We start from the raw sequence: 19,772 nt of genomic DNA on the forward strand, positions 1-19,772 counted from the left end.
TAAGCAAAGGTTTGAACTGGCAATGCACAAACCAAAGACAGATTGTGCAAACAGAAGAGCTCAAATAAAGAGGTGTCGTAGAGGACTTGTCACCTTTCCCATTTATGGCTGGTACTGAATAATTTTATAAATAAAGAGAAAAGATCTTTCTCTCCAGGACATCCAGTGTAGGATATTCAGTCAGTGGCTCAGAGAAGAACACGAGCTGGAAGCCGCCCATTGGAGAAAGTGTTTTGACAGGAAGTGTCAGAGATTATAAACTGAATTATTTTGTTCCCTTACAGTGAGTGGAATGAAGTAATTACTGTAGAGCAGAAAACAGATCAAATGACCCTACAATGGGGTAGTAAAGGAAATTCAAAATACCACATGAAATTTTGTTCAATGATGTTGAAAAGTGGTACTGGACATACAATTAGCAGTTCACAGAACAGGGCTACATCTAAAGTCTGCTCTGTCCATGAAAAATAAGTCAGGCTATGATAAAACAACAAATCATTCATATTGAACAAAAAAAAAAAATGTAGACTAGCAGGATTTATTCCCATACTTGAACATTCTAGCAGCTTTCCAGTTATCTATGTATTACAGGAATTTATTGTCATAAGGACAGAAGATGAATGAGGTGTTAAGACTGGAGATAGCAGAGAAAAAAGACTGATCTTGATTATAAAAAAAAGGAATGACAAGATTTAATGATGCAAGATCTAGTGTGGTTGAAGAAGAGAAGACAGGCCAGATCAGAGGACAGAGACAGGAAAACAGAGTTGTCCACAGTGACAGACAATGCAGAAAAGGCCAAAGGGAAGACGTCTGGGTTTCATTGTAAAGAGCTTACATTTCAATGGTGAATAGTCATGCATGAATGTAGAAGGACTTAAAGGCAAAGCTGAAGAAAAGAAGTTGACCTTGGTTAGAAGCTCAGCCATAGAAACAGTGTCTGAAACTCTGGGAGAAGTTACAGTTGCCATTAGAGAATATACAAGCCGAGCAAACAGAGAAACGAGAAGAATCAGGAGGGGGGAAATATTTTAAATATATATAAGGAAAATTATTTTTTCTTTTCTGGATGTTTGGATGATCGGGCAATACCTTCGCTTGAGTTGTCTCTCTAGTATGGAGGGAAGCTGTCAGAAACAGAGGACACCAGGAAGAAAGGACTGGAATTAAAAAGAGCTGGTTAGACTGCACCTCAAACTGCAGCAGGACTTAGTTCCATTTTCAGGCAGGAAATAATGGAGGTACCAACTGCTAAACATTACTAATCAGCCTTGGAGATCCATCCTGTGCTAACAAAAATTTCCACGTGCCCTTCAAATGGCCACACAAATCTGTTCAGCATTCTCCAGCTGGAAGGTGGCAGAAAAGACAACTGTGGTAAGTCCCACATGAAAAAGGAAAACCACATCCTTTGTGCTGTGCAGTCAGAAAAGACAGAGGACTATTTCTCCTGCCTTCAGGCTCTATGGGTTGGTTTTTATAAAGCAGCTCAGCCTTTGACAAACAAGAGCCATCTGTGGGCTGTCATCCTATCCCTCCCAGTTGCAATGGCTGTACAGATGCTGTCAAACTCCCACTTTCACCTCCTGGTGAGTAACACAGGTCCACACTCAGGTAGCACAATATAGTCTTTCACCCACCTGTCTCTTCTAAAAACAAGCTACAGTTCAACATCTTTAGGTATTTTCAGCGGGTTTTTGCTTATCTGAGGGAAAGGACACTCACTTTAATCTTCCCACTGCTTAAAATTCCCAAATATTTCTAAATAAATAATCTGGTCTATCCTTTCTGACCTTGAAGGACTTTTAGGCATGGTCATAGAGACAGCTAGAACCAAGACTGTCTGTCCTTATACAGGCCAGATGGTAGTATTTTTTCCCCATGTACATTTCTGTCATATTCCGTACTAAAGACATTGTTAGAGAGCTCTGCATAAGCACTGTGGCCTGTCCCTGTGCATGTTTCTGGCAGCTCCTAAGTCCTTATGAACATCCCAAATGACACAGGAATGGATTTGCTATGTGAGATTGTCAGAGTCATAAGTTTGCTGTTCAGGAAGTCACTGGAGGAAAGACATGTTGCCTAAACCAGGTGCACCTAAAGATCTCCCACTGGGTTTTGACTCTGCTGAAACACTGAACTAACCCCAGCTTTTGGGAAGTAACTTTGGAGCAAGGTAAGTAGCACGAAGTACTGGAACCAAAATTTCAGCAAAAAGCCTACAGCTTTTAGGAGCATAAAACCTGATATTAATGTGCACCCAATATCATGATTATTAATAACAGATATGGAAGAGTTAGCAGGGGAGGAACACAGGACTAGCAGTGCAAAAGTTAATTTAGATTTGTTTATTTGATTACCTGGAACACAGTACGGGCAGGAGCAGTAGGTGCCTTGTGCAGGCAGAGCAGCGTGGGTTGTACTCATCAGTATTGAAGCAATTACCTGTACAGATGTAATACCAGTGATCTCTTACAGCACTGAAATATAAAATGTTACTATATTGCCATTACATCTTGTCTAATGATGAGGGAAGGATCCTGGATGGGCAAATGCCAAAACCTTCTGTTCAGTCTTTGTCTTAGGAGGTAATAGCTCAATTTACCAACTTGTTTTGGTGGATTTCAATTTGGGAAGGAGAAAAATAAAAGTGCTTGAGTGAGAGTTTTGTGGGTTGATTTGAGGCTTTGCTGATATTGATCAAGCTGTGCTGGAAACCCAGGGGGAGAATTGTGGTTGCAAATTTCTTTGTGATTTAGATATTTGGGGTGGAATCCAGGTCCAGCTTGGGTTCCTCCACCTGGGTGTCTATGCTGCCAGCTCCAGCCAGGAGCATTTCTTCACCTGATGCCCTCTGAGATGCCCTGTGGTCCCATGACACCTTCTCAGAGCTGGCAGAGAGGACACAGTGATTACAGTGGGTCCCTGCCCTGTTACACCAGACAGGAAGAATATCCTAAACCTTTTAAACCAGAACCAGGTTAACACTACAAATTGACTCAATATAAAAGCAAGGTTTGCAGCAGCTTTTCAATTCTGCTGCCACTTCATCTGTCAGGTGGGGTATGATCTGGAGCTGCAAATTCCTCAGCATATAGCAAGTTTTCAAGCTAATAATCAAGTAAATTATCAAGTATCCTGTTAATAATAGGTGGGTAACTTAGCTGGCTATATTGATGCATCCCTTTGTTTAGATCACAGACAAATTGTTCTCTTGAGTTCTTGAGCTCTGGTCCTTGGTATGTGGGCAGGTGTCTGTAAGCTGGAACAAGCAGAGGCATGCTGAATGGGTGAGATATTTGGAGATGTGTCTGACTCCAACCAGGCGCCACAGATGAGAAAAACATTTTGAACTGCCACTCATGAGACTTTAGTTCTGGGCATGTATGAATGTGTACGTGTGTGAGCAAGGGAAGGATTTGAGACCTTACTGCATAATCCCCATGGAGAAACCTTTCCAGGCTCCCTCCACCTAACAAATCCAGTGACACTCCAAACAAACAGAAAAGCATCCTGATTTTCCACCCATTAATTCTTCACCAGAAAATCACTTTTCCTAGTACTGTGGGAAAATGGCATGTTTTATAATAAGCCAAAACACTGAATCTCTAATTTTCTACCATGGCTCTATAGATTCCTGTTCCCAGTGCACAAATCCTACACCCTGTTGTGTACCTTACTGGAAGGCAATGTTGATGCTCTAGCTGGGAGGTCAAGTCATGGCAGCCTTTTGCTCTTTTGGGCAGGTAATCTGGGTGTCTCTCATCTCCCCTGCATCATTATAAAATATACGTGCCTTTGATATAAAGACCTATTTCTTAAAACCTTCACCTCTCCATTGTCAAATGGGGTCATAACTGGCTTGCACATTCAGAAGTTAGTGCAAGGAAATGACAGACTGATGACCTGGTCACTTAACTTTGTTTTTGTAGTGAAGTGGGGTAAAAATACAGATGAGAGCAAGCACTTACTGGGCTGAGCTCCTGGGGAGAAACAGAGGTAATGGTGGTACTGTCAGGGCAGAAAAAAATTCTATCCCCAAAGGGGCTGCTAGGAAACACCATCCATTCATCTCCTGGGTCCTCTGCTTCCAGCAGCTCTGGAAGTTTCTGGGATGTAGTTACCAGCTGTAGCAGGTGCTCAGATGCCTCATTCATTCCTACATCCTTCATTAGATGGGCTCATCTTTTACAAGAGGTTGCAGCTGAGGAGCACCCATGAGTATCTTCACAGTCTTCAGCTGTGAGCAGGTAGCAGGAATGACCTATGATCAGCTGAGGATATTTCCTTCAACTTCATTTCTTAACATGCTCCTTCTGCTCCTCCTCCCTCCAGGCTGTAGTCTGTGGGTAATGGGATTTGTCTGTGATAATCAATAATTCATTGCCTTATATATTTAATCTCTGTATTTTCCTTGAAGAGTTTCTTTGCATATGGCTGAAAGCACCAGAACAAAATTACCCCAGAAGTGACTGTAACAATGCATTTCTCCTCCCTGATCACTTCATTTTCTGATGAGGAGTCTTTATTCACCTGGGTGCTTTCCCAGCTAATAGGCTATTAAAAAATCCATCACTAATATAGTGAAAAATATGTTTTCACCCTTCAGAACAATCAGCAGCTCTCACATTAGCTGCACCTGGTGATGGCTGATGCAGCTAACCCTAGTTTTCCCTACAGGCAAGGTCACAGGTAATAAAGCCATAAACCTTACAACTGGTTATTATTAATTGCAGCAACCTTTACAAAAGGGTCTCACCTGCCTGTGCAGCTCCTTTTTCTTGTACCTGACCCCACATTCAGTCCAGTTCTGCTGCTGTTGTTCCAGAGCTTGAGATAAAACTGAATAACCTCAAAAAGGCAGGTGAGAGAACTCAGCCATGAAAACATCTCAACATCATGGGGATTTCCAAGTCATCAGGTTCTTGTTTCTGCTCCCAGTGGGGAGCTCTAGAGATTTGTCCTGCTCTTTGTGGACAGAGTCCTGTGGACCTTGCCTCTGCTGCAAACCCTGGAAGTCTAGGAATGGGCCATAAAGAATAAATTCCTTCATGTACATATGTAGGTATATGAAGTAAAAGAAAACCATGTCAGGCTAGGGGGTTGTCATGTGAGTAGGGGGTCACATTATTCATGCCTCTGGCAGCCATTTCACTGAAGGACTGATTTTGTTCCATTTCCATGTAAGGCAAGGCTAAAGCCATACATAACTGGACAGAGATCCTCAGAAATGGGGCCTGAACATAAAAATCTCACATCTCCCAGGCTGCTGGGAAGAGTTCTTGCCCTGCAAGGTCTCTGGTCTCACAGTCTTTAGACAGTTAATCTTTTTGGAAATGCAAGCAGGTAATGAGAAAATCTGGGATTTTCAGCATACCCACAGCACCTTCACCCAGCCATTTTGGGTCCAAAATCCATGACAGCCATGGATTAGACTGCCAAGGTCAGCTCTGGATGTTTTTGCTGGATAATATCGCACCACCTCATCTTCCTGCTCCTGCACAGGGCCACTTTTACAAGGTATGCTTGGATACAGCCCCCCTTCACTGAGAATTTATATGGGATCATTTTATGAAACAGGGAGCTTATAAATCCAAGCCAACACATGTTGATTCTCATGTCCCAGGACAACACAATGCTCATCTTCAAAAGTCATCCTGAAACATCTATGTTCTCAAAATGTGTTGTGAGCTTTGAGTCTTTGCTCTGAATTTCAGTTCTTTTTAACTTTCTGTATGCACCTTTCCCAGATTTGTGCTGTCCAAGGACTCTGATTGCTGGCAACCACCTCTCTTCTTGTCCTTTATCTGGAGTACTGGAGGCTGGAAGTGTAAGAGCTCAGCCATACACTCTCATATGTCCCAGTGCATCACCACCAGCCCATCACTGTAGAATTGCTCTAGCATAGCAGGAGACAGAAAAGCCCAGCAGAGCATCCTGACAGGACTGGCAGATATTTCTAATTGTTTAAGAGCATCACTTTAACCACCTTAAATCAGTCAGTGCTGACACAGGACTATATTTGTCCTCAAATCCAGAGAGCTCTCTCTGCATTTTAATGTGTAGTTTGAGTGTATCCAATTTGTATGCAACACAGCTGGTACAGGTTATTTTTAGCAAGAAAATAGGTTTCTTTTGTTTGGCTCAGATAGGTGAAAATTTACCACTTAAAGAGCTTGGTGGTGTCATCTGCACCTAGGGATTTACTTGTAGGAGCTTGCTCTGTCTGTTGCTTATGTGATGGCTGCATTTGAAAAGCTTGCATGGAAAAATCATGTTTAGGAATGCCAGGCTGCATGCAGTAATGATTAGTATGAAGTTGATCTAAAAGTCTACATGTTGGGGCAGGATTTGCTTCATTTTTATTTATTTTTATTTATTTTTATTCACTGCAAGACTGCTCACATTTTGTAGTCAGTTTCACCCGTAGGAATCTGAAGCACCATTGACCTCTGTGGCATTACAGATAATTTATACATTGGTGCAACAAGGTGAAATTATTCATACTCCCAGGGCCCTACTTTCAGCTGAAATTCTTCAAACACTCATCAAAACCTTTTTTAAAATGTCCTCAGTTGCAGTTTAAGAAGGGGGATATTAGAGTCAGAGCTGCTGTTTTAAATCATACAGGTTTTTGTAGCACTTGTTGCATTTTGTTTATGGGAGAAGGAAAAGGCTGCACATTTAACTGAGTGGCTCAAACTCACATGACGGAGAAGTAACAGAGTTTACTTGGTGCAGAGAGTACAGGGAACAACACAAAGTGGGCTGCCAGTGCACCAGGGCAGTTTCATCTCTCCTTATTTTAGACATTTCCACTCTATTCAGTACCTCAACCTAACCTTCCCCTGATGTCACTGTCTGTACCTCTATACCACTAAAGAGAACAGTCCAGGGTCTCTTATTTCACTCTGAGACTGAGTGGTGCAACATAGCTTGTGCCACATGCTGGAACTCTCTTCCTCTTTGCTCCCATGTGAGCAAACTCTCTTAGACTGGTGTCCCAGACCCTCTTGCCCTCTCTACCTCTCTAACATGCATCCTGTAAGTGCTGAGTTGTATTGGGTTTATGTCACAGCCATAGAGTGACTGATGTATATTAAGTTTTTGCACAGTACTCTAATTGCAGCATGTATCTTCCTCTCTGTCACTGAATGGCTTTCCTTCTTTGGACTTCAGCAGTAAGATTTTCTTTTCATCTCCTTTCCCGTCTCTCTTCTGTCCATTTACTTTTGCTCATACATTTCCATATTGCCCACTTTTCTCCTTTTTCTCCTAGTCCTCGTGTCCACACCAATGTCTGCTTTCCTTCCCTTTGCTTCCCTCTTCCTTTCCTTGGGTCTGTGCCCCACTCCATTTTTCTGTGGCTGCAGAAGAGACAAGTTTGCATGGTGCCAGAAGCTGGCACCAAAACACAATTATATCCATACTCCTAGAACCAAGGAACTTCTCGTACTGCATCCATTCCAGTACAAAGATCTTACTCCCCAAGGTATTAATTTTATCAACATCATCTTTCCCTGATCCTCTTCACTGAGGCCGGGTCCTGGCCCTCTCCCAGCAGTAGCAGCAAGGAACATGAGTCTGTCTGGCTGATTCCTCACACTTCCTCTCCTGGGACAAGCCATTCATTCAGACACTGCCATCTGACAGAAATAAGGAAAGCCAAAGAGAACTCTCCCTGAACCCATGAGAAAGTCCAGGTCTGGTGCCTTAAGCTGACTCATGCTATGATGAGTTATCCCTCTAAGAAGTTTCTATTTCTGTTTTCTTTCCCATTTCCCTTTCTCCTTTCCCTTTCTCCTCACCACTATTTTTTCTTGCTTCTGTTGTCCCCTGCTTCCCTCTCTTCACATTGCTTTTTTTTGTGTGCATGTTGGTATAGCAGATAGGAAAGCCCCCACTTGACCATGTTGATCATTGTGGTCTTGCCAGCAACCTGCTCCCTGCCAAACTATTTTATAGACTTATCACTGACTGGATCCATTTCAGGCTCCTTGGTGTGATGACATTCACATGTTCTGATGTCATTGGGAAGAAAAACATTTCAGTATCTCCCTCAAGTGGGGGAGCATTTCATGACCAGCAGTCAGTACTGCTACTTAAGAAGGAGCAAAAGAGTTGGAGGTAAATGAGTCCAATAAAAACCAACAGATGTTTATCCTTCACTTAGGAAAAGTCACTGCAAGCAGAGCAGGGGGAAGGGGATTAAAGCTTGAAGGACCTTTGGACTGTGGATCCTCCAGAATCAGACATGAAACTCACCCTTTTTTACCTTATTATTGACAATCCTAGCACCAAGCTTTGGCATACGATAGAGTATTTAAAGCAAAGAACTCTTCCATCCTCTTAAAAAAACTTGTGGGAAATGGAAATCAGGAGCAACTTAGCAGTGCAAAACATGAAACTGCACACTCTTTAAGTGTCTCTACATCACTAGATAAAAGAGAACCAGGCCAAGCCCAGAGGCTGATTATCTGCTTCTCTGTACCCTGTTATTTCACTCCCAACTCCATTTTGGAGGATGTCAGCTGGTTCTATCCAGTGCACTTCTACATGAGAATTTAGGTGTGACTGGTCAGGGCTTCTTGGCCTCATCTTTATCCAGCAGTGTAGTAATTGCCATAAAGAATAATGACAAAAAGCAGACAAATTATTTTTCCCTGATGAAGAATAAAAAGGTGGGGTGTATAGAGGTATGCTAGGTAGCCACAGAGTAAATATGAGCCCCAAGAACCTGATGTAACCATGAGGAAATCCCTTGTGGTTTGGAGATTTACCAGTTGAGTAATTTCTTGACAAGGCAAGAAAATGGGCCATTGCTGATTTTTCTTTCACTTGAGCTGAAACACCATGTGCAGTTCTAAGCATACACGTCCAGGAAGATGCACTCAGCCTCAAGGGGAGGATAATCAGCATGATCAAAGTCAATGAAGAAACTGTGCCAAGAGTATGTGACACGTTTAACCTCGCAAAAACTAAACCAAAAATGTGTCCCCTCAATTGTATACCTGGCAGACAACCTCTAGATGGGGAAAAACAGCTTTGCAAAGCATAGGAGAGACTTAAACAGGAGAGTGGGAACTGGAAAGTTATTTCTTGCCATCAAAACACTGTCATCTGGAAAAGCAATGTCAAAGAAATCTTTTCTTAAGTAGTGTAACCCTTTTCAGGCAACTCTGATTCGTTTGTGTAGCCAGACACATGGTGATGTTGTTGCTAGCAAAAAGCACCGTTTCCCAGAAGACCTCTTCCAGTGCTGTGTGCCTGCAGTATTCACGAGTGAGAACTGGAAGGTTTAAGATGGGATGTGTTGCCCAAGAGCAATTGTTTGTAAGGTAGAAAAAGGACGGAGCTATCCACCCTGAGCTGCCATCAAAGGCAACGGGAGTGACCCTGTCAGGATGACTCAGGAAGCAGGGGGGGCGCCCTGGCTGGCAGCAGCCCTGACCCAGGGTCTGTCCCCAGCTGGGATGCTTGGCTGGTGGAGCGAGCACTGCTGTGCTGCAGGCAACCAGCCTGGGCAGAGGTCAGGGGAAAAGGAGTCAACCTTTGCAAGGACAGAGCAAAATCCGTCTGGAGGGAGAGAGCCAAGCTGAAGCAGTTCTTGCAATGGGGTGCATTGGGGAAACGTCAAGGAGCTGGTTTCCTACACCACAGTTCTGGTGTCTTATCTTGCAGTGAATTCTGTGTTAAGAAATGACACTATGTTTAATGTGCTAGAGTGTTTTCTTAAAACATACTGGGGCTTCTGTCACAGCCCTTCAGCTTGGGACAGGCATCTCCAGCCAAGATTATCCAAGGTGAATCTCCTGCACTGGAGTTTTATAGCTGACCATGGACACGGGTACTTGGGATGCCTGAAGTCCACATCCTATGTCTCCTCTTCACATTTCTCTGAACCTTTCACTGTTATGATTTCTATCTTAATATGGTTTGTGAAAAGGAAATCCTTGCTCTTCAGGGCACCATCACAGTCCAAAGTTTGACTTTGTCTTGACACCCATTCCATATAGGTTTACTGTGCACCACAGTAGGGTACAGAAATATTGAGGTCTAAATAACCTGACTAATTCTAATTAATCTTGCTTAATTCCACTCAGGAAGGCATCTGACCACACCAAGACAAAACTTCAAGCTCATGAATTCGAATTTCTTCAGAGTTATGCTCTTCATCCTCACTTCTCTTCCTCCTCAGACTTAATTTTTTACATATCTCATCCCATAGAAGTTAAGATAATGATCAACATCTTTTTCTATGTTTCTTGGGTTTGGACACTTACTTACTAAATACTCTTCTTAGAGTTTGAAAATCTAGCATCAGTGCAATTTGCATCTTATTTGATATTTTTCCACATTTGCTAGAGGCAGCTGGTCAATCCCGCAGTGCCTGAGCAAAAGTCCCCAGAGCAGCAGAACAATCTGAGTCTGTTGTTACCACCTTCACTTATGGTACATCTTTTCTGAAATGATAAAATTTGATTGCTTCTTATGCATTTGTGTATGAGGAGAAGATGTAATACTGTCTTCTATTGGAAGATTATATCGGATTTCAAATCAATTTCAATTTCTCATGTGTCTTCAATATAATTTTATTTCATCCTTATTTTTGGGTATTACATTTTCATCACTTCATTTTGCTTTAAAGATTGGAATTCTCCTGATGCCCTCCACAATAATAAATTAGTTGTAATCGGGAACATTGACTTTGATGGTGGAGAGTGGGTTTAATCCTAAGTTTTTAATAGGAACCTTTTACTTTCTTTAGTGGGATGTTGAAGGGTTTGAATTTTGCTAGATCTCTTTCTTTTCCTCATCCAAATGGAAATGCTCAGGACCCCAGCCAGTGTGCAGTGATGTCCCAAGGAACTTGTGCAGAATTTTTCAAAATGCAATGTCAGCCTTGCTGTTCTTACACTCTTGTTTATTCTTGCTAGTAGTGCTTGCACAGAACATGGACATTAACTTTTGGGGAAGGGACATGTCCACATTTGGGAATGATGCTTTGTGGCAGCTTTCTGCTTTCCTCTGAACCTTCCAATAGCACATTTGATCTGACTAACAACATATTTGATGTTTTTTCTTACACACTGTGGTCTGAGAAGAATCTGTGGAGCCCACCAGCCTGCGCAGCACAGAGTAAGAAACATTATTTTACTATACCAGCATCAGGCCAAAAACCTGTTCTTAATTTCACAGCTGTCAGTAGAGATTTTTGAAATCTTTTCCACATGGTTTTCCCAAGTGTGAAAACTAGACAGCTTGTCAACTTCTTAAAAAAGACAGCGTGACAAAGGTTTTACCTGTCACCTCAGGCCAAAGGGAGAGTCACAATGAAACTGGAAGCAGAAATTTTCTCATAATAGGGATGTCAAGCAAAATTTAGCAAGATGTAGTACCAGAGGTATTTAGGCTTGAATTGTCCCCTATTGAAGAATGCTCATCAGAGCAGGTATGAATTTTGATACATCACTTAGGGAACAAGCTTCACTTTCTGATACTTCAGATCTACATTACAATTTCATGATGGAGCAGAATTAGTCCTGAATATGTTCTTTTTATAAATCCATTTTTATTTTTATAAATATCCCATGAGATATTAATGGAATAGGGTTATACAAGACGTTATTTTTGAGAGGTTTGAAACTGATTGCTAAATATGTATTCATGGACATTGCAAATTAGGATCTGTGGTCATGTACATAAATATATAAACACATAAAAATGTATAAATAAATAAATAAATAAATAAATATGGGAGTGTGTATGTTCCTGCATTTGTATATATGAGTGTATATATTTATATATTTATTTATTTTTCTGCTGCTGTCTTTGATTACCGGATGTGAAGTATAAAATCCAAGACTAGTAAACCACAGAATCACAGAATGGATAGGATGGAAAGCACCTCTGGAGACCATCCTATCCACCATCCCTGTTAAAGCAGGCTCACCTGGAGCATGTTAGTCAGGATTATATCCAGACATTTTTTACTATTTCCAATGAGAAGCCTTGTACAGGCAGTCTGTTCCAGGGCATAGTCACTCACATAGTAAAGAAGTTCTTCCTCATGTTCACATGGAACTTTCTGTGCATTGATTTCTGCCTCTTGTCCTGTTGCTTGGCACCATCAAGAAGAGCCTGGATCCATCCTCTGGCCTCTCCAGGGCACTAACATAATTTAACAGCAATCCCAAATTTTTGCTGCTCTTCCCTTTGTTACTTGACTACTAGAAGAAATAAGGAATCAGGACGGCACTCTGAAGGCAGGGATATTATAGTACTGTGTGATGGCAATGATAATGTCTGTTATAAGCCAGAAATTGAATATCTTGAAATGTACTGCGTGTGAAACACAAAGTTAGTTCTTGGCTGGGAGACACAGTCTAAGCAACAGAGGCACAGTTCTTTCTGACTTCTGAGGCTCCTTCCTGGTACAGCCATTCAAAATAGATGAACTTCTGAAACGGAGATTTGGCCATGACTTTCTATTCACAGAACACAGAGCCACAGATTACCTTGAGTGGAAAGGGACCCATGAGGATCATCAAAGCTCAACTCCTGGCCCTGCACAGGACACCCCAAGAGTCACACCATGTGCATGAGAGCATTGTTTAAATGTTTCTTGAACGCTGTCAAGCTTTGTGCTCTGACCACTTCCCAGGGGAGTTGTTCCAGTGCCCAACCACCCTTTGAGTGAAGAACCTTCTCCTGATATCCAGCCTAAACCTCTCCTGACTCAGCTTCTTGTCATCCCCTTAGTTCCTGTCACTGCTCACAGAAGCAAAGAAATCAATCAGTGCCTGCCCCTTCTCTTGCCCTCACAAGGAAGCTGTGACTGTGATGAACTCTCCTCAGTCTTCTCCAGGCTGAACAGACCAGGAGACCTCAGCTGCTTCTCACATAGCTTCCTCCCAAGGCCTGTCACCACATTTGTAGCCCTCCTTTGAGCACTCTGTAAGAGTTCCATGTCTTTCTTACATTGTGACACCCAAAACTGCCCCCACCACTTGAGGTGAGGCTTCCCCAGTGCAGAGCAGAGCAGGACAATCCCCTCCCTTTCCTGGCTGGCAATGCTGTGCCTGATGCATCCCAGGACAGGGCTGGCCCTCCTGGCTGCCAGGGCATTCCTGACTTGTGTTCAAATTGCCACTGATCAGAAGCCCCAGGTGCTTTTCCAAGGTGCTGCTTTCCAGACGCTCATTCCCCAGTCTGTCCATGCATCAAGGTGTGCCCCTCTCTAGGTGCAGAATCCTGCACTTGTTTTTGTTAAACTTCATATGGCTGGTGATTGCCCAGCCCTCTAATTTCTCAAGATATTTCTGCAGGACTTCTTCACCTTCAAGGTGGTCAACAGCTCCTCCCAGTTCCGGGAAATATATATAGTATAGAAATACTATAAATAGTATTCCTCATAGAGGTTTCATAAGTCCCTTGATTTTTGCAGCTTTCTGAGAAAGTCTCTGGCATTCATGCCCTGACTGTTGGTTTCTCTTTGCTAAGTGACCCTGGTTCCCTGTGGAAAATGCAGCTGAGTCAGTCGTAGCCATGCTCAGCTCAGTATTTTCCCTCTGGTTCTCTGCTCATTGGACTTTCAAGGTAAGAAAGTTGTCATGTATCTGTTTGAGTGGAGAGGGGTACAGGGAAGATGGACGGGTGTCAGGATATTCTTGGTGATCACGCAGCTCAGGAATGATTTTTGTTGGTCTCCCTTCTCTTCTGATCAGGTACAAATCCTCTGTCAATGTGTTGAACTGTCTCCAAAGCTACCTACTCACATGGGCCCTGTCCTTAGATGAGGTACAGACTGTAGGGGTGGAAACAGCAAGGAGTACTAGACCAGAAGAGGCACGGGAGAGGGGATGTTTTGGTTTGGCAGCTTCCTTTTATCAGTGGGTTTCTCTGAATTGATCTTGCTGGCTTGCTTGAATGGGTAGCTCTGTGTACAGTTTTGCTCTAGATGTCTTAAAAGAGCACAGCTACCTAAGGATTTTCAGTAAGAGATCCTGTGGCTTTTAAAAGCTCTTACTGATGGCTTGTTCAGGGAAAAAGGCCTTATTTGAGTAGTGGTGTTGGGAAAGGCTTGTTCAGATGCACTCTGTCTTTGCCTCAGCATGCTGGTGACCATGGTGTCAGCTCCATTGAGGATGTGTCAGGGGTATCTCCACCCAGGGGCATTTGCAGTGCCTTGGATGAAAGGCAAGGAATATGTCTATGGTGGATGGTGGCTTTGATTTGGTGGCCTGATTTTTTTTCATGGCTTTGGATAATCCCCAGAAAATACATGGGGAGACAGCAATAACACTTTTCAGTAATAAGAATGTTTTGACCCTTGCCAGTATAAAGTGCATCACTAGAATTGGTGTCTGAAGCACATCCAGGACTTCCATATTTTTTCTCTCCCACAGCACAACCCAAGAACATATTCTCCCCATTGCCAGGCTGCCTGTTTCATGTCCTACTGTGCTTCTGGGCTTTGCCGATTTTGAATCAGGTGTCCAGGATCCCTCCAGAAAGACAGACCATGCAAACTCTAGATCAGATGATCAGAAAAAAGCAAGAGACACCACAGACCACGATCACAGTCCCTGAGCTCATCTTGCACCTTGCAAGCATGAAGATTCTCCCTGTGAGAACATGGCCTGCTGCTTACTCTGTGATGGTCCTGACAGTGAATGTCACAATGAGAGATGGTTCTGCAGGTGGGCATCAGCTCCTTTGTCTTTGGGCACTGGCTTGAACATCCCATTCCCCTGAGAAAGGGGCAGCATGTTCTCCTACGTCATTCCCAACTGGGCCATGTGCCCATCCACTTACATTTCCCAGGGCAAACTCCACCACCATAGCCCAGCTAGCTCAGGTGTCACTAGATGCCATTAGGAATTTGAAGGGAAGGGAACTGGGAAGCAGCCAATCTGGAATTGTAGCTGGCACTAACAAGTCAGTGGAGGTGGCATGACCAAACACATCACTTGGCTGTGTCACACATGCTGGTGACCTGATGGAGCATGTCCTTCCCATCTGGTCTCTGCTTTTTCTTTCCATGGCAACCATGACACACAGGTGTGGGAAGGGCTGGGCTTGTGCTGGTGTGGAGTCAGGTGTATCTGGACTCTTCCCAGGCAATGGGAAGGTTCACAAACCTGGCTGGCCATGGGGCATCCTTCTGCCCAGCTCCACAGGCTGCCCCAGTGACTGTGTGCCTGGGAAAGGCTGGGGTAACAGCTCTGAGCCGGGTATGGCACATGGCACCTCCACTTCTGGAGGATCCAGTTAAGAGCATATTCTCATTCATTATCTGCATTTATGCTTTCTTTTTAAATTGTGAGGAACCACCAGAAGAGATTGCTCCAGATGCAGTAATAAAGATCAGAAGATGTATGATGGCTGGTTCTTGAACTGGATTATTTTTCTCATTCTTTCTGGATTATTTGTCCTCACAGTTGCCAACAAAAAGCTAATTTACAGCATGTAAGGAGTATCTTACCAATGAGCAAAACATCCTTAAACATCCTGCAACTCTGGTGAGAGACTGTTTGCAAGAAGAAACCAAACCCAAGAAGGTATATATCTGTTATGGAGGGTTTTTGGGCTAGATATCAGAACGTTCCTAGAGCTGCCCTGCCAGAGACAGGCTCCTTGTCTCCAGAACTGAAAGCTGGTTATAATGTAAGAAAAGTTGGCAGAGAACAAAGATCCCTTCTTCAGGGGTTCATTTGCCAAATTTTTTGTAATGAAACACAGCTCCATGCTGAGTGTATCATCCCCAGTTGCACCTCCCATGGCTGCTCAGAAGACATACTATCATCCAGCAGCTAACATGCTCAGCATCTCAGCTCTGGAAATGCAGACAGCAAACATGACAAGCAAACCTACCAGCCACCACTCTGAGCATTCAAGCTTTGATTGATGCAATATGAGAGGTGGACTAAGGTCCAGAGCTTTATTTCTCCACTCCAGAATATTACAGCGCCCTGCATGGGGTCGCTGCTGGTGAGAGAAAGATGAGAATCTTGTTTCTTGATCAGAAGGCTGGATTTATTGATATATCATATATAATACATTATAACTATACTAAATAGAATAAAGAGAGAAATTGCAGAGCTGCTAGGCTAAGCCAAGAATAGAAAGAAAGAATCTATAACAAAGTTGTGTCCAAGGACTCTGTCCCTAGCTTGTTCCTTGTGATTGGCCCTTAATTATAAACATGGGAACATGAACCAATCACCAATCAAAATAGGTGCCCCTGTTGCATTCCACAGCAGCTGATAATAATTGTTTATGTTCTCTTCTGAGTCCTCTGCCTTCCAGAAGACACATAAATCTGAAAGAAAGGATTTCTGTGAAAAAATGTCTGCGACACCAGAAGGCTCACATTTTGCTCCTGTGAACAGGAATGTGACTTGTGTGACCAGGTCCCTGTGTTTGCTTCATCCTTTCAGCTGTAACATCAACGGGAGAAGCAACTGGAATTCTGGCCAGTTTTTCTGAAAGGCAGAAAAGGAAATTGGAACAAAGTTACTTAACTTCTTTGGCCTCCTTAAGCTGTAGACTGGTGGATGAACAGATTAGCTACATAACATCAGCTGAATGCAATTAAATATACTGCTTGTCTTTGCAGATGTCCAGGAAGGTTCCTGTATATACACAGCCCAACATGTGAGAGGGACAGGACTGCACAGCATGTTGGGACACTCACAGTGCCTGGCAGGTCATGCTCAGTGCTGGCCAGGAAGTTGAAGCACATCAAACAAGGCTGGACTCTCTCAGAAAATCTGCTCTTGCACATCATTTACACTGGCTTTTAAATAGACCATAATTTAAACTGCCTTAGATACAATGCAAGAATTCAAAACACTAGACTGGAGATGGTATCACTGTTGAAACAGCATCTGACTCCTCTTGACTGTGATTACACCTGGTTGTTTTGGATAGATCTTCTTTCCACTCCTATCAGCAGCAGGTGGTTTCTACCTTGGCCATCCCAAGTGACCAAGTGTCAACACCTCTAAGATGGAGGAAAAGTCTGCTGCCTGCACTGCTGTCAGCACAGTGAGCTGCTGTTGCATAAAGGAATAGGCACTTCAGAAAGGAGGTACTGATCAGAGGAATCTGCAGCCCTTTCTCCCAACACACTATTGAGGAAGGCAGAGGATATATCATGAAAATTAATGGGATAATGCATTGATTGAAATAAAAATAATAAAATCACAGAATGATAGAATGGTTTGGGACGTTAGAGATCATCTAGTTTCAATCTCCCTGCTGTGGTCAGGGATACATTTCATTAGACCAGTGTGCTCAAAGCCCCATCCAGCCTGGCCTTGAACACTTGCAAGGGTGGAGCATACAGAGCTTTGGGCAACCTGTTGCAGTGCCTCAACATCCTCACAGTACAGAATTTCTTCTTAATTTCTAATCTAAACATGCCCTCTTTAAGTTTCAAGCCTTTTCCCCTTGTGCTATCACTACACTGTCAAAAGTCCATTTCCGGCTCTTCTGTAGCCACCTTAAGGTACTGGAAGGTGATATAAGATCTCCCTGGAGCCTCTTTTTCTCCAGACTGAAAAACCCCCAACTCTCTCAGCCTGTCCTCATGGGAGAGGTGCTCCAGCCCTCTGACCATCTTCATGGCCCTTCTCTGGACTCACTTGAACAGGTCCAAGTCTTTCTCATGTCGGAGGCCCGAGAGATGGACAGAGCTCTCTTGGTGGGGTCTCATGAGATCAGAGTTGTAGGGGAGACAAGCAATCATGAGATGCTCCCCTGCTTGCTGTGGCCCCATCAGGCAACCACAGCCACACGTGGTCTCAAACTGGGGCTTAAAAGCTGACGTGAAGAGTGGCATTTCCTTCTGCTGCCTCTCTATGACTCTAGCCTAGCTTTGAACTGAAAAATTAACTTTGTCTAGATGTACCAGGGGTTCCCTGAATGACAGAAAAATGTGCATGTGAAAGTAGATAATTTGCTGCTGCTTCAGGGTCCCAGTCACTTAAAGGCTTCATTTCCTATTCTTATGTCTCCTTCAAGCTCACAAGTTTATTGTTGCTTTAACTTTCTATGCACATAGCTATTCTTAGATTTTGCTTCCTAGGAATTTAAGGAAACATATCAAAGTACTTTTTAAGGGGAATGTGGTCCCTTGAGGGACCTAGAGGCATTGCAAGCAATTTAACTGTCAGGAGCTTTATTTTTTAGAATAGAAAATGCTTTTAAACTACATTTTTTACTATGATACTTCTACAGTGAAGAGCCCGAATCTTCAGCTCTGTGAGTAGACACATGCAAGAGCAGTAAATGGAGAAAAGTCAGTAAATGGGAATGTGGCATGTCATACAAGTGTTGTTGAAACGTCATGAGAAAATCCCTAACAAGGATGGTCTAAAATTTCTTAAATCATAACTTAAAAATTCTATTACTTTTATCTGCACCTCAGATTTTGACTCATGTTTCCCACTATTTTGTTGGCAATGTGGAGAAGGCAGTTCTCACACATCCAAGGACATTTCAGTCTTGTGAAATGATGGCCCACTTACAGAAACTCAGTGTCTGTTTCTTGTTCCTTCTCCCCTGCACTCAGAGGAGATCCCTTGTTAGCTCTGCGATCAATAAAAAAACATTTCTTCAGCCACAGGTAAATCTAGTTTATTAAAACACAGTTCTGACAGTTAATTCAATTGCCAACAAAGTAGTAAGTGTGATCAATACAAAAAAGTGACCTTATAAGTGAGATACATATAGCCTCTAAATGCAAAATTATCTGATATTCAGGTGCACTGGACAGATACAGACAGAAGCATGTGGGTGAGATTAGACTGTGGCTATTTTTTTGCATTCTCTTGCAGTATTTGAAGTGAGTGGGGTCTCATGAGAGGCTTCAAGCTTGTCACGTGTTGCTGTTCAGGTTTCCTCCTGATGGGTGAAAACTACAGAAAAAGAGTTTGCCCTTTCCTTCCAATTATGAGCTTGCTATATCTGCATGGTTACCATCTCAATCAAATTCCCATTGCAAACCACTGCTAATATTCCCTTTTTCATCAACAGCATGGGATCAAGGAGTTCACGTGGCATCATCAGGTCAGCTGTCAGGTATGCTGCTGCGTTATTGAAATAAGGATTTGGAGCATGAACTTTAGCGAAGGTTTCTGATAAAACTCTGTGCTTACATCAAAGGCAGCATCGAGTGACTAAAACAGATTGAACATAACCCTTAGATAGCCAAGAAAAAATGTGCCTTTTCCAGTGAATTGCCAAGTACTTTTCCACCTGACCAGCAATGATTTGTTTTCTGAATATTTCAGGCAGAGCTAAAAATAGCTTGCTGCTGTTATTTTTGTTTGGGAGCAATAACATTCAGTTTATGGAGTTCTTTCTACATAAAAAGTTCAGAGCATTGAGAAGTATCTTCACAGAGAGAAACCCTCCTTTGTTGAATTTCACAGCGAGAGAAGGCTTTCAGCATTTTTGTTAGTTTTCATATAAGTCCAGCTGCTTTCTTGGAAAATATGACTGACCTTCTTCTCTGTTTTTAGTAAAAGATGAGGTAATTAAACCCAAAATCTAAATATGGTCTAACTGAGTTTGGAGCCTGTTTTCACTTAGGTCTAATTTTTAGAAAACATATTTTAGAAAATATTCAGAGACTTACAAATACAGACAGACATTTGATGAAATTTTCCTTCCTGTACCTGGGTTAGTGCTTCCCTGTTGGATTCTTCCATGTTTGATGTAGGAAATTCAAACCAATAGGAAGTTAATCCTATGAAAAAAGG

Source organism: Ammospiza nelsoni, chromosome 2 (genome assembly GCF_027579445.1).
Source record: "Ammospiza nelsoni isolate bAmmNel1 chromosome 2, bAmmNel1.pri, whole genome shotgun sequence".
NCBI classification, from domain to species: domain Eukaryota; kingdom Metazoa; phylum Chordata; class Aves; order Passeriformes; family Passerellidae; genus Ammospiza; species Ammospiza nelsoni.